At 35.7% G+C, this 15,346-nt stretch overlaps 1 long non-coding RNA gene across 1 annotated transcript in view; it reads left to right on the top strand.

The window, feature by feature from the left end:
- The first annotated feature begins 9,328 nt into the window (after window positions 1-9,328).
- LOC136828710 (uncharacterized) overlaps window positions 9,329-15,346 on the top strand; it is a 16,274-nt gene continuing 10,256 nt past the window's right edge. The window contains exon 1 of the long non-coding RNA XR_010850194.1: window positions 9,329-9,496. This is a non-coding gene — a long non-coding RNA (uncharacterized lncRNA). The remainder of the gene's footprint in view (window positions 9,497-15,346) is intronic.

Raw genomic sequence — 15,346 nt, 5'->3', positions numbered from 1 at the left:
CAAAGTGCTGACTGCCGTGACTGCATTCACTTCAGGCAACATCTCGCCAATTGCATCTTTCTCTCTCTGGGGATCCATTTGCTCTTTGACCTTTCTAATTGTATTTGCTCTCCTCTGTGTCTGTTTTTTATTTTCTTTATATTACTTGTTAAATTTTGGTCCTGTATTTTTTAGGAGTTTCCTTCTTTTTCTTTCTCGCTTTTTCTCTCGTCTGCCCTATATATCCTCTTGCAATCCTGCGTATGATTATGTCTTTTGTCATTCATCTGCACTTCAAATGATCTCATTTTTTTCGCTGAACCATTTATTCCATCATCCCACCTCTTGCTGTTTTTTTTTTTTTAATCCATCTCCCTACCTTCTTATATCCTCAAACGCTCTCTGCTCTCCCTTTAACCCAGTCATGGAATTCTGCAAACTCAGTATCTACTCAATACACCTCTGTCTCTTTTAACCTAACGCTTAAGCATCCCTCTTCTCTTTATGAGTTCTGTTCACTCACTTCTCATATACACTCAACTGTTTGAATTACATTTTCAGCCACAATTTCACACTTTACTATTCAGTTTATATCTTTTGCTTCAGCTACTTTCTTGTGGTACATCCATCAACTTGTTTTTCCAGCTACTCTATAATAACATGCAATCTAGCAGACTTTTCTTCACCATTTTCTGTTTCCCGAGTATACCCATGAACATCTTGTTTGGTAATGACATATTTCGAATGACCAAACGTTGCTTCCAAAAACATTGCCACACAATTCTATGTCTATTCTCATTGCGCTCAAGGAAATCCATACTGCCATCTTTCTAGGTCACCCACCACTTCATTTGAATCCCCCTGTCACAACGATCCTCTAATGTTTTTGAAACCAAGCGAAACATTTCAGATTCTCCTAAATAGATATTTTTTACACACAACAGTCTTACCTAGTCAATCCATGGAAAATCGCATTTGCACCCTTTCATTCGTAGTAGAGTCTTCTTTATGCCAAAAGCAATCCCTTCAGTCTAACGCTCAGCCTTTCAGCTACACCAGACTTAGCTCCTCCCAGTCTTTCTGAGTCCTGCACTCGCTGCCGTTTCACCTTTGTATCAACAAGTGCCAAATAATCCAATTTTTCCCCCAACCCCCATTTATTTCTTCTCTTACGTACCATATTCCGGTACATTCAAAACCTCAGTACATAATATTTTATTCCTCCTCCGATCATGCATATGTATATGTATATATATATATATATATATATATATATATATATATATATATATATATATATATATATATATATATATACACATACATACATACATACATACATACATACATACATATATATATATATATACATATATATACACATACATATATATATATATATGGATATATATGAATATGTATGTATGTACGTATGTATATATATATGCGTGTGTGTGTAGGTATATATGCATACATACATACATAATTTTGTGTGTGTGTATACCCTATGCTTCTTGTACGTAGAATGCCTTGTACATTGCTTTTCCTGTTTTTATGTCCTATATTAATTTTTACCATGGCAGATATCGTGAGACAACTACCCACTTTAGAAAAAAGGAAAAAGGGGATAAGGAAGCCTGTTTAGAGTTTGCGGGTGTTAATTATCAAAAAATGAATTGATAAGCATATATGCATTTTTTATAACTTTACGGCCAGAAAAGAAAAGAAAAAGTAAGATGTGGTAAACGAATACAGAGAAAATCGTGTGCGGTCTTTTATTGAGAGTTATAGAAAATAATCAACAATTTCCTTTTCCTACTCTCTCTCTCTCTCTCTCTCTCTCTCTCTCTCTCTCTCTCTCTCTCTCTCTCTCTCTCTCTCTCTGCTCGACTGTTGAATTCGGTCTATTTCTTTGAGTATCAGCAGACTAATATCATTCGAATACTTTAATCAGCCATTACCCTCTGACGAGAGTACTTAAATTATTTTATCATCATTATCATTATGTTCTGTATGTATTAATTTCTTTGTTTTGATTCTTCCATGGAATTAATTTTTATCCATATACAATTATTTTTATTGTTATTTAGGAGATGAACTCTTTTCATGTGGAGCAAGCTCACAGACGCCGTTGACTTGAAATTCAAGCTTCCAAAGAACATATTCCTAAATAGTATGTTCTTATGTTGATATCTGCGGTCTACATGCGCTCGTCTGCAGTAGAGCGTGTAATAAACTTTGATATTACCTGATTCCTTTCGGGTTTACGTAAATAACGTGCAGAGAGAGAGAGAGAGAGAGAGAGAGAGAGAGAGAGAGAGAGAGAGAGAGAGAGAGTTTATTTCGGAGTATAAAGAGAGTCAACAGAGAATTATTAGAACACGCTAGAAAGGCACAATAATAAAATACCATGGATGATGAAAGGATTTATGTAAACTTCATCGTTGCTGCTGAAGGATACGATTACAGCTGCTTGCATATGAAATCGCCCACCCGCTCACCCTGTAAAAGAGAGAGAGAGAGAGAGAGAGAGAGAGAGAGAGAGAGAGAGAGAGAGAGAGAGAGAGAGAGAGAGAGAAAATAAAAAGTGCGCTTCTAATTTCCATCCGTTTTCTAACCCACCGGCATTTTCTGAGCTCGGGAGTTCCGCTGATTTATATGGTTATTTATTCACCTGATTCTGTATTCAGTTGCCTATTTCATGCATTTTGATAATTTAATATATCATGCTATTGCTCCCGTAAAAGAGATTTGGAGGAGGTTCTGCTTCCACTCGTCTGTTTGTCTGTCAGTTAGCAGGTTAGCTCAAAAGCTTTGAGCATTAATTCACTTTTGATAGACTTAGATAGGTATTTGATTAGTCGCATTCATGGAAACCGTCCTCTGATGATAAATGAATTACTAAAAGTCTAGACAAAATCGTTCAAATTATATAAGGGAATATGAAGCCTTCTCCAGGTCGTCAAAAATCCCTGGCCAAGTTGCGTCCCAGCAAAATATCTCAATAACGAACGGAGAGATTCCTCGAAACCTGGCAGATGTCTTCTTCAGGTGAAGTTTGTAAGATGAGTAACATTTTGAGGACTTAGGAAAGACTGGTTTCCATGACAACTTCTCATTAACTTTGAGACGGTTTATCCCCAAAGTGAAATACCTTGAGAAGGTCATTTGATGAAGAGAAGATGCTAATTATGAAATACTGTTCAGCCGTTACTAAGAGATCTCGCACGTCCTAACTCACGCAGGGAACACACCACGGTTGTTAAAAATTTAAAGCTCGTAAACCCCAAACCACGGAGTTTTAACTAGTTCGCTATTCAGACCCTTAGGCAGAGGTACGCCTTTCATTAATTTTATTGTATTATTGTACGCATAGTCTCAGGAATTACTAATCACATACATCTGTGAGTCCGTTATTAACTAATCGATTTAATATTCATTGGTTTTTGCATTCTATTCCATTACTTCTCATCGATTAATGACATGACAAACTGATCATCAACTCGATTTTTCATGCCAGTATCAATCAGGTTACTTGCTTTTACGTGCGCACACACGCAGGCACATACAATCCACGCACACATATATATGTATGTATGTATGTATGTATGTATGTATGTATGTATACATGTATATATATATATGTATACATACATACATATATATATATATATATATATATATATATATATATATATATATATATATATATATATATATATATATACGAAAAGCTCATAAGTCACAGATATTTTATGAATTACAATACACAGTGTCTGGTGCGTATCCTGATTAAGAAAACTGTATGGGTGTCAAATGCGTCAGATATTCTTGAAACGTGAGAACATCCCTGCCTGGCGACAAGACTTTATGAGTTTGTTCGCCGGAAATGTCCGGGTTCCGAAGAATTCGTTCATATATGTGTTTTTTGGGGGGGCGGATCAACACTGAATATTGATAGAAGCCTTCTGTGAAGGCTCTGTGGTTTCGAGACCTGTCGATTAAGACTGTGAACATTGCTGTTTGGAGATAGGAAACAATTTAGATTTCCCAAACTGTAGATTGTTCATTTCATTTAACACATATCTACTGTAGCTTGTGTCAGGCATTTTTACATTGTGTGTACTTTATAAGTAACATGGGAGAAATTCCCATACCTATATTTTTATACACTTGTTTAACAAGGGTTTTATTGGACTTCTTCAGATGTTTCTCTGAGGAGGAGGTTAAGACGTACTCATTGGGTAATATACTGGACTTTGACTTATTTTGACCTATTGTGGGGAAATTATTTAGAGAGAATAATTAGGTGGATATGGTGGACCTTAATATATTTGATCATTTGGTGAACATTAGTATTCCATTTTATTTCATATCTTGTTTCTTGCAATCCAGTTATGTTAGAGAGAGAGAGAGAGAGAGAGAGAGAGAGAGAGAGAGAGAGAGAGAGAGAGAGAGAATGCGGTTGTGTATGTAAAAATGTACGAAGCAAGTAGCCACTTTGATGCGGTCACTATCGAGCTACCAATAGATGGGACTTCTTGACTTTTAGCAAAGGCAAGCAATGGAATTAACTCTTTGTAGGGTAACATATATATTAAAGTTATTCATTTCCCTCCTTCGTTATTATCTCAGCCTCTGGACCTATTCCCCCTTAGTGGAGAACTGTTAATTGAGGATCCCTTTCCAGAAGGAAACTCCGCAGCGTCCTCACCACCAGCGACCTGATGGATGATGTCCCCAGCGGTCCAACGCTTCAGTGGCGTTTTTCATTAGGATGCCAGGTCGGTACTTCGAGACCGCACTTGAATCCTAAATTAGTCCTCCAGCCATTACGCTCAAGGAGACACCGTTTCGGGAGCAAGGGAATTTCAACCTCGACGGCGTCTGCTGAAGTCATGGAATGGCGGTTTGATGCAGAGGAAGCCATCAGAAAGGACTTGTGTTTGTGTGTTCTGTTTACAAAGAGGAAGGAAGTGTGCATTGGGGCTTTTATTTTATTGTATTTTTTTTCTCTCTCTCTATTCTGTATGTGTGCCATGTTGACAAAAAAGGAAGGAAGTTTTCACCAGAGCCTTTATCTGTATTTATTTTTGTTTTGTGTATTTGTGTACCGTTCAGAAAAAGGAAGGAATGTACACATGAAATTTGATTCTCTTTTTTTTATCTGTATTTGTGTCGTGTTGACAACGACGGAGAAATTTATTCATTTATTCATTAATTTATTTATTTATGTATTTTTTATTCATTCAATTATATATTTATTTATATATTATTTGTTTCTCTTTTCTGCATTGTGTACTGCTCTTTGTTCTCTCTGTATTCGCGTACTGTTACCAAAGACGAAAGAATTATACCTACTTTTTATTGTTGTCTCGAATACTTCCTGAGTTACTCGGTATCATTTTTTGCTATATGCAATTCTTCCCCCGGACAGATTTGAGTTAAGTCAATGCAAATGAAATAAATTACAATAAACTCTATAAATTTTGCCTGTCTCTTACAATTTTACGAAGAAAACTGATGTACCGAATAAGCTACCTAAAAATAGCTCTCGCTCTGTCTGTCTGTCTCTCTTTCTATATATACACACACACATTCATATATATATACATATATATATATAAAATTATGTATATATAATATATTTATATAAATAAATGATTATAGAGACATTAAAAATTCATGGTAAACATTCATTTTCGAACATGATCAAAAAGTAGAAAATTATGTCTGTCTGTCTGTCTGTCTGTCTGTCTGTCTCTCTCTCTGTCTGTCTGTCTCTCTCTCTCTCTCTCTCTCTCTCTCTCTCTCTCTCTCTCTCTCTCTCTCTCTCTCTATATATATATATATATATATATATATATATATATATATATATATATATATATATATATATATATATATATATGTGTGTGTGTGTGTGTGTGTGTGTGTGTGTACATATACTGTATATATATATATATATATATATATATATATATATATATATATATATATATATATATATATGCATTATATATATGTTGTATGGAAAAACCCATACAATTTTGTTTTTACCTACCTTCGGAAAGTTGCACACGGTAGCTGATCGCAACGGCCTTCGAAATCTCTCTCTCTCTTTCTCTCTCTCTCTCTCTCTCTCTCTCTCTCTCTCTCTCTCTCTCTCTCTCTCTCTCTCTCTCTCTCTCTCAAAATACCCTAAACTGTTGTGAGGAAATAAAACCTTGTGTACAAAAGTAGTTTATTCTGTGAAGCTAACATATAACAAGTTAAAAACTTGGTAAATAAGAAGAATGCTAAAATAACAAAAGAATGCAAATAATAGATGAATATCGTTCCCAAAAAACATCTTAGTAAACGCCAAAATTATAAATGGGATTCCTCCCCATTTCAACTCCTTAATAATGATAATTCGTCTCCATTGTATTGAATGTCTTTTTGTCACAGTTCCTTTAAATGACCACTTCCCATAATGGTTACGTTACATTCATGTCTGTGTGCATGCATGACTAATTTGGCTAAATTTGAAAAATTTGGGAGGGAATAAATACCCCACATTAATAACAAAATCAAAAAGGTCTGTGATAATATTACAACACAACGAACACATGTAAGACACTGATAATCTATTTGTCATAAATGATAAATCACTAAAACAATAAAAGTAAGGATTGGCCATTACAAGTTAATTAAAGTGTTTTGGAACTCACCCTTTTCAGCAAGGAATCGGATCCTGGAATTCCAATGTCTGGATATCACGGTTTCTCTCCCTGCAATGCTATACATTTCACAAAATGCCTTCTCACCTAACTTCTTCCACCGCACACAAAAACTAATACACATATCTGGTTGGCACACCTAGAAATCCGCTTAAAACCGGGCCCCAGGCTTCTAGAACATTCTATCTAAAACACAGAGACGCAAGCTCCCCCCAGACATGTGTTGCTGAATTAGCTTGTATCCAACAGTGGCTGTAAACGAAAAATGTTGAATAACAGATGTCCAGGTCACATTTCTCTTACCTGCGAAACTAATAAACATTGCAAGAGCCTGTATTGTCATGCGCATGTACACAAATTCCTACATACATATGTGTACATATATATATATATATATATATATATATATATATATATATATATATATATATATATATATATATATATATATATATATATATATATATATATATATATATATATATATACACATACATTAAACGATCATTTTCAAACATGACCAAAACGTAGGAAACTGTCCTTTTCATTTGATTTCCGAGGAAATGGTTTTGTGAACAATGAAAAACAAATGAAGCAAGGGGACTTTCAAAAGGTATCGCGTATTGATCAATACAGAACAAAAAGGGAAAATAAAATGAAGTAAAACCGTGGTTCTAAACAAAGGGTGATAAAATTTCAGGCCGTTTCTTTGAAATAAAGATTCCATTTGTATTTTTGGTTCCACATTTATTTTCAGGGCAGCTCGAGTTCCTCTTTTATCTCCCCAGAATAAAATAGAAATAAAAACGCAAAATGAAATTCACGCATCAAATCAACTTCGTTTCAAGCTGAGTTTCCAAAAGAATTCGTACAGCGTGAGTCTGTTCAGGATTCACATAAAGTTTTTAAAACTATATAAATAAATAAATGAAATAAAATTATGCAGTAAAGCTTCAAGAAAATCGACCGAATTTTCATAGACATAGAGAACGTAATTCTTAGATTCTTTCTTTGCATCGAGTCATTTGCTTGTACCTTCCTCCGTTGTTTGGCTAGTGGAACATGCCACTAGTAGGGACAGCCTTTCGTAAGTCTCACTGAAAAGTATAATGACGGAGCATGTAATAAACATTTCTCATTAAAAGGAAGTTATTATCCTGTGAATATAGGCATAGCATGATAACCATTTGTGACAGTCGGATTTCGAAAGATGTCTGTTGTTATTTTCGCTTGTGACGGATTCTGTCTGCGATGTCGAATGCTGAAATTATCGTCGTTACGCTACTGAAGATTCGCAAGAACCCTCAGTGTTAGATATATTTCTTAAACGTGTTTGGAATGATGCAAGATAATATGGAAAAAAATGAACTATAATAGTCGAAGGTGAGTTTGTGCTTGGAATCTTGAACGACTGGTTCACAGTGAATGAAATTCCGTTTAAAAGTGAAAGGATTGGGAATTGTTACTGAATCTCGATTAGTGATAACAATGAGAAGTTGCAGAGAGTAGTGAAAGCATTTGAAATTATTTTTGAGTTAAGAGAGTTGATAGTGAATGTTAACTTATCTACGTTAAAGATGTTAATTGGACTCAGCTATATGAGGTAATGAATGCCTCCATTGACGATGAAAGTAAGGTTAAGGCGTAATGATTTGTATTTAAAGTATCTTGGAGTAAATTTTATAGACGATAATATAGTGAGGTAAATAGTAAATCATTCAGTGGGGTATTGGGAAACACACGAAGAATGCCGGGGAAGATGTGGGGAAGATAACGTAAGGATTGAAATACAAGTCTTCAAAGGGTGTTTGGAAAATACAGTAAAAGAAACTTTTAGCGTTCATTTTTTAGGAGAGACATGTGAAATGAGACTTCCTAAAATTCCAAAATACTGAGGTAGTCGGCGTCGCAAGAGAAAAGAACTAACCAGACAGCAAGGGAACGTATGTTAGATAGTGGTGAATGACACAATATGTGAACATAAGTTTGCGCGCCCTCGAGTACGCATTTCATCGAGAATGCTCAAAGACTAGCAATTCTGATCGACAGTATTGGCAACATTCTGCCATTGTGTTAATATAAAATTACCAGTGATGTTGAATCTGGAAAGGTCTAAATAAGATGGTGATTACCGTACCTAACTAATGAGGACCGTCAGAGAATAGTTATTAAGGGTATAAATTCATTAATAGTTTTGATGATGATTTTATGTGACCAGAGAGAAAAAAAAACATCCTAGGAGGCAGCATCATAAGCAATGATGCACTGGTTAGCATAGAGACAATAGAAAATGAAGTGGATAGGACGCTAACAACAACCAACTAGTGCTAATAAAAAAAATATTTGGATTAAGCAAACAATCTTCATTGAAACGGCAGTGACATTTTTCCTTTTAAGAGAAACAAGGAAAGAAGACCACGGTAAGTGCACTGCGCATGTCAGCGTTTAAACGAAAGCAACCTTATCATCACTTGGAAAATCTGGATATACTGGCTTGTAAGTATTGATTGTCTGCTGGCTTAAATTCTGCTCATTCCTTCCCTTAGAAATGCAGCCTTACTATCACTTGGAAAGTTTGGACGTACTAGCTTCTGAGTATTGTTGGTCTACTACTAGCTAAGAATCCGCTCATTCCCTCTCTTGGAAACGCTCGGTTCGGAATACAGCTGGAGAGTCACAAGACTGAACCCAGTACGGTCAACGCACGCCCCTTTCGAAGGACGAATGGATGCCGTTGATACAACGCGATAAGACGGATACTTTGTTTGCGTCCTGGCATCTGTACCTTCTGTCAAGTAGGTATCCTTGTCTTTTAGTGCCTCATTACCATTTACCTTTTGAAAACATGGGGTCGAGGGGTGACCAGTTTCACATTTATGTGTCGTTTTTTCGTAAAGTTATACCATAGTAAGCTGAATTCTGAACTATGATATTTCAAACATCTTCATTCGTTTTTCAGAATTCAGACTGTTAATAAGCATGAAAATAAGACACTCGATTAGACTGAGTCCAGGCTTCACATTAATGGCGTCTATCAGAAAATATTCAGGTAATTTATAGAGCTTACGCGTCCTGAATTCTTATTCCTGTGTAGATTTACCGCACCTCGATACTGAACCTGGATTACATTGTTATTGAAAATAACGTTCGCGTATCCCAATGTGTTGTTTGTAATACTGCCCCTCTGAACATCTTTTAGAATATATCGACATGTTTCTGGTTTTTGTTTGGGATGCGTCACAAGACTAGTTCATTTTCGCCATCGAGCAAAATAATATTATACAAATAAAATACTATAAATGAAATTTCATTTGTTAATGGTAAATATATTGTACATTCCTTGCTAATCCTTCCACACCGGTACGTTTCTTCGATACAAAGCTAAATACAAAATCTGTAGCGGAACGAAAAGTAATTAAGTGACACCACATTAACGATACGACAAGAACATGGTACCAGTAAGTTTAGAAATAGGCCACATTATAAACAACTGAGTATGTTCTTGAATAAATATCACACATTAATAATTAAGAGCCCAACCCAAGAGTTCCAGCCTATTTATGTAATGTAGGATGAAGTTCCTAAAATAGTTCGGAGATGGCCTACGTGCGTAGTGGTTAGATTTTTTTTATATACACTACGGTCCATGAATAGTGATGAGACTACCCATCGGCTGCGGTAAAGGTCCCCTTCAGAATAACAAAATGAGGAGCGACAAATCTGAGTCTTTGCCAAAATAAGCGATATGCCCTCCCTGTAATTAGCTACTGCCATGTTTATACATGCACACATATGTATGCATATCATCATGAAGCTACAAATGTCGTTTAATATCCAATTCACGATACTTCAGGAATATCCCCGATGGGGAATTATCACCGAAGGGGAATTTTTAAAGTGATAAATGGATCGGTACCGCAGGGTCTCGACCCCTCGACACGGTACCTTCCAACGACTCCATTCAACGGTCAAACCATTGAGCCACCAAGAGAGGTGTAAATTCATGCCGAATCTGACGTACTTATTTACCCGTCGAGAGCGGGGAAATTGTACTTGGCTTCGGCATTAACCCACCTCCACCATGATAGCTCATTTGTACGTTTGGAACACAGAGCTCTTATTATGAAATTTTTATCACGCTGTGATTTATATACAATTATGAAGCTACAAATGCCGTTTAATATCCAATTCACGCTACTTCGGGAATATCCCCGATGGGGAATTATCACCGAAGGGGAATATATATATATGTATATATATATGTATGTATATATATATATATATATATATATATATATATATATATATATATATATATATATCTCAAATATAAGGGCCCCTAGAAATGCCAAGATGTGGAAAATAAAGGCTATATTTCAGAGACCAAACTGTTTCTCTCCTCAGGCAAATAGGAGGAAAGAGACAGTTTGGTCTCTGAAATATAGCCTTTATTTTCCACCTTTTGGCATTTCTATAGGCTTCCTTATATTTGACAGAATTCTGTTTTAACAGAAATATTTCATATATATATATATATGTGTGTATGTATATGCATGTGTGAATGTGTATGTATGTGTATATATATATATATATATATATATATATATATATATATATATATATATATATATATATATATATATATATATATATATATATATACTGTATATTATATATATATATATATATATGTATATATATATATATTTTTATGCAGTTTTGTCACTAGATTTACATATAACATTTCTATACCCTAATAATTTTGTAAAATCAAATTCAGCATACCTTACGAGTAACATACAACCAAAAGTGAACTCATGTTTTTTTAAAGATATTGTTGGTGTTAATGGTGACCACAACGTCTTAGAGACCGACCATACACACATAGAGTATGCAATCACATTTTCGTCCATGTTGGACCTGGGAGAGCAGAGAAATGGCTGTTGATGTTTTACCCTCCAAATTTATTTGCCCAGCTCACGGAGGCGGTTATGTCATGTAGCTGTGGAAATCCATCATTTTCTGAAAGGGGATTTGAATATGGGGCACTTCACTGAATAGTACCAGTGATACCATGACCCTGCTTATATATACTGATGCTCTTACCCTGATCAGGCTTTGAACTTTTTGCCTTTTTGGATGCGAACATGAGTAGCAGTGACTTTATTCATTCAGCCAGCTGGAGAGATAAGAACAGATTTGGGCTTCACTGTACATATTCCTGTCAAATTACTACCTCTTTATAAGGAAGCAGTCCTAACTGGGTATGGCTGCAGTCAAAGGACCTGTGTAACTGAAGTCTGTTACGTTTTGGGAAAGTAAGTGACTAGACATGGCTGCCATGGAAAAGCCCTCTGTGCCTGCTACCTCTTTGGAACGTAAGCTGTGCTACTTGGCTATGACAGTCCTGAGAAGTCTTTGTAACTGTTACATCTTTGAACTATGAAGTGGTATTTGGTAGAACCTGGAAATGATTACCCTAGAAAAGACTTGTTCAACTGCTTTCTTCGGAAATAAATGGTACTCTTTCCAAATGAATGCCTGGAGAAAGACCTCTTTGGTAGTGAGCTGTAATACCTGGATATGGCTGCCTTAGTAAAGCATTTCGTAATTGCCACCTTCTTTGTAGTATGTCGTTACTACCTGGATTTGGCCGCAATAGGAAAACACTGTAACTCCTGTTGCTATGGAAGTAATCCCTAAAACTTGGACATGACTATCCTACATTAGCATTCCGTAGTAATTTTCTCCAGTAAATGGTATAACTTGGACATAGCTACCTTATAAAAGCCTTTGTAAATGTAACCCTTTGGAAGAATTTGTACTATTAGTATATGGTTCTAGAAAATATTCTCTGTAATGGGTACATCTCGGAATTGATAGGTAATGACTTGAGAATGACTGTCCCAGAAAATACTTCTTCAATTACTGCACTACATTTTAAATGTAAGCCTTATTGACTGAATGTGGCTGCTCTTTGAATTGCAAAACCTTGTCAGTCTAAGGCAGAGGAACTCAGAATAGAGGAGTTCCAACTTACCCCTGCCTGTAATATGGGATTTAGAACCAGCTTGACATGTACTGATAGAAATTGCAAAGACAAAACAGAATTGATTGCAAGCCTCATCAATTCTCACATCCTTGTTTTGAAATTAAGGCTTGCAGTCTGTCTTCTATTATGTGTAAGTCCCAAACTCAAGCATTCCCAGCCTGATTGTGGAATTTTCCTTCTTTTTCCACGTGTTCAGAGTCATTCAACATGCCATTCTTCCAGAGGAGGGTCTACCATGTTCTCATGGTTTCTAATGTTTGCAAATCATAGAATTATGATAATGGAGATGTGACGTAATGAGAGAAAGCTAAGAGAAAGTTGCTAAGGCTAATAAAAGTGAAAAGGTAGCATGTCTCGGCAGGTAGAACGAAAGATATTATAAAAAGTAATCGGCCAACAGTGTTGAAACGGAATTGTTGGGGTGAATGATTATCCAGGAAACACAAGAATGAAATGAAAGCAGGATATATATATATATATATATATATATATATATATATATATATATATATATATATATATATATATATATATATATATATATATATATATATATATATAATATACTGTATATGAATATATATATATATATATATATATATACAGCTGCACACACACACACATATATATATACATGAGGCAGAACACTGAACATATATAGTAATTATAGAGCGATCGTCTAACATATAAAAGGTGGCAACTTCCTGAATATAATCTAAATGATGCCATTGAGTTCCGAGGATGAGCCTCCATAAATCAAAGTCTCTATAAACATAGAAGTATTAATGTAAGCAACAGAACGCAGGACAAACTGCGCATAAGGACGTTATGGGAGGCTCTGGGCATCCTTGATGGAGTGTTCTCGTCGGGAATAGAATATGAGGCTGCGTCTCTGATGCCCACATCTGAAAGATGCTATGAGGCATTTGCATCCCGCATTCATATGATTTTCTAGTTGAGACAAATAACAGCAAGTATTATGTCACACTCGGTTAAGTTTTCAGTTCTCTCTCTCTCTCTCTCTCTCTCTCTCTCTCTCGCACATACATTAATGAATTTTTGTGGTTTATCTTACTCTCAGTTATAATCTTGTAAGACGTAGGAACCTGCATGTAATCTGTTTTTTCTAATAATATTATTAAAGCATATCATGTCATTGCGATGAGAAGCATTGAAAAAGAGAGTGAGCAAGGGCTTAATCTAACGGCTGAGACCAGTATTGTCAACAAAGAACTACGATTTCGAAATGTTGACAACAGAGCAATTTCTTGGTCCTCACTTAAGTTTTTCTTAACCCGCCAGGTAGATTACTTGCAATATTCGGGTTCTTTAAACTCAAGGGGCACATTCCAGCATGGAATTAATAACGCCCAGCTCTTCCAGACTTTTAGGCACATTTTCTATTCTGAGAAAGTGGTATTGTCAAAGGAAACACTCGAATAGCAATCTCGCTTTGTCCTTGTGGTTTTGATTTCAGTATCCTAAACAAAGCCCGTTATTAAACCCCTTTTGGGCATGAAAGGGACAGGCATAGACAGAAACAAATCCGAGGTTTATTCCTTATGATAGCTAATAACATTTAAATAGATTTCAAGGAAGCTACACGAGGAGTTTTTGAAATGTCAGGCAGTGCAGTGGGTGAGTGTATTGTTATTGCCGATTTTTTTTTTTTTTTTTACGAATATGCGCGTCCACACAGGCCTTCCAGTAATGGATAGAGAATAACTGAATATGTGGAACGACATTTTTGATAAATTACCTCGTTTGTGTTATAGTCAGTTTTTGAACTGCATTGTTTACTTGCCATAAGCATTTTTCTTATCACTGAAACGATTTGCTTTTCGACAAAACTTTTTTTACTTCCTTATCCGTGTGAACCTTAATGGTAGAGGAGGCCTTCCATCAGACAGACATTTTCTCTTTTTTAACCCTCAGACTGAGGAAGAAGAATTCCCTTACTGTATGTTTCTCTTCCTGTATAGAGAAGGATAATCAAAATTTAAGCCAGGGTTTCGCCTTGTTGGGTTTTAGAGGTGACGTATATTTTATTAAATACCTGTATAAAACAATCAGTTTCTGCCATTCCTCACAAGAGAAAAAGACATCTATAGACCAGAATTTTATGTAATGTTATGACGTAGCTCCTTATATCCCATCAATCAATATTCTCAGTCTTCCTCCTACACTCTTTAATGTAAACTCTCCTTTCTTATTCTCTCGCCAAGTGCCTTAACATAACTTGTAGTGCTTAGTCAAATTCCATTGGTCTCTTCTTTTGACTTGTTCTTATTTACTCATTTTTGTTCTTTCTATGTACTTTACCCTAACGCTGTGCTTCTTCCCTTCACCTTTCCTATTAACTCCATTCTTGAACTTCTTACATCAAGTGTCACATTTACTCTCTTCTTGCACTTCTTATGTTTCTCACTCTTAACATTTTCGTTACCCTTATTTGCGCTTATTTTGGCGTCAGTAGCCCTGATAAATGTCACGCCATTTAATTTTCGATAGTCACTCAATCCTGTGCTCTTTGCTGGTCATCTTTGGTCCTTATTTATTCTTATGCTCTTGGCAGGTTTCCTACCTTTATCAC

Source organism: Macrobrachium rosenbergii, chromosome 43 (assembly GCF_040412425.1).
Source record: "Macrobrachium rosenbergii isolate ZJJX-2024 chromosome 43, ASM4041242v1, whole genome shotgun sequence".
Taxonomy (NCBI): domain Eukaryota; kingdom Metazoa; phylum Arthropoda; class Malacostraca; order Decapoda; family Palaemonidae; genus Macrobrachium; species Macrobrachium rosenbergii.
This window is presented reverse-complemented; position numbering and strand designations above follow the sequence as displayed.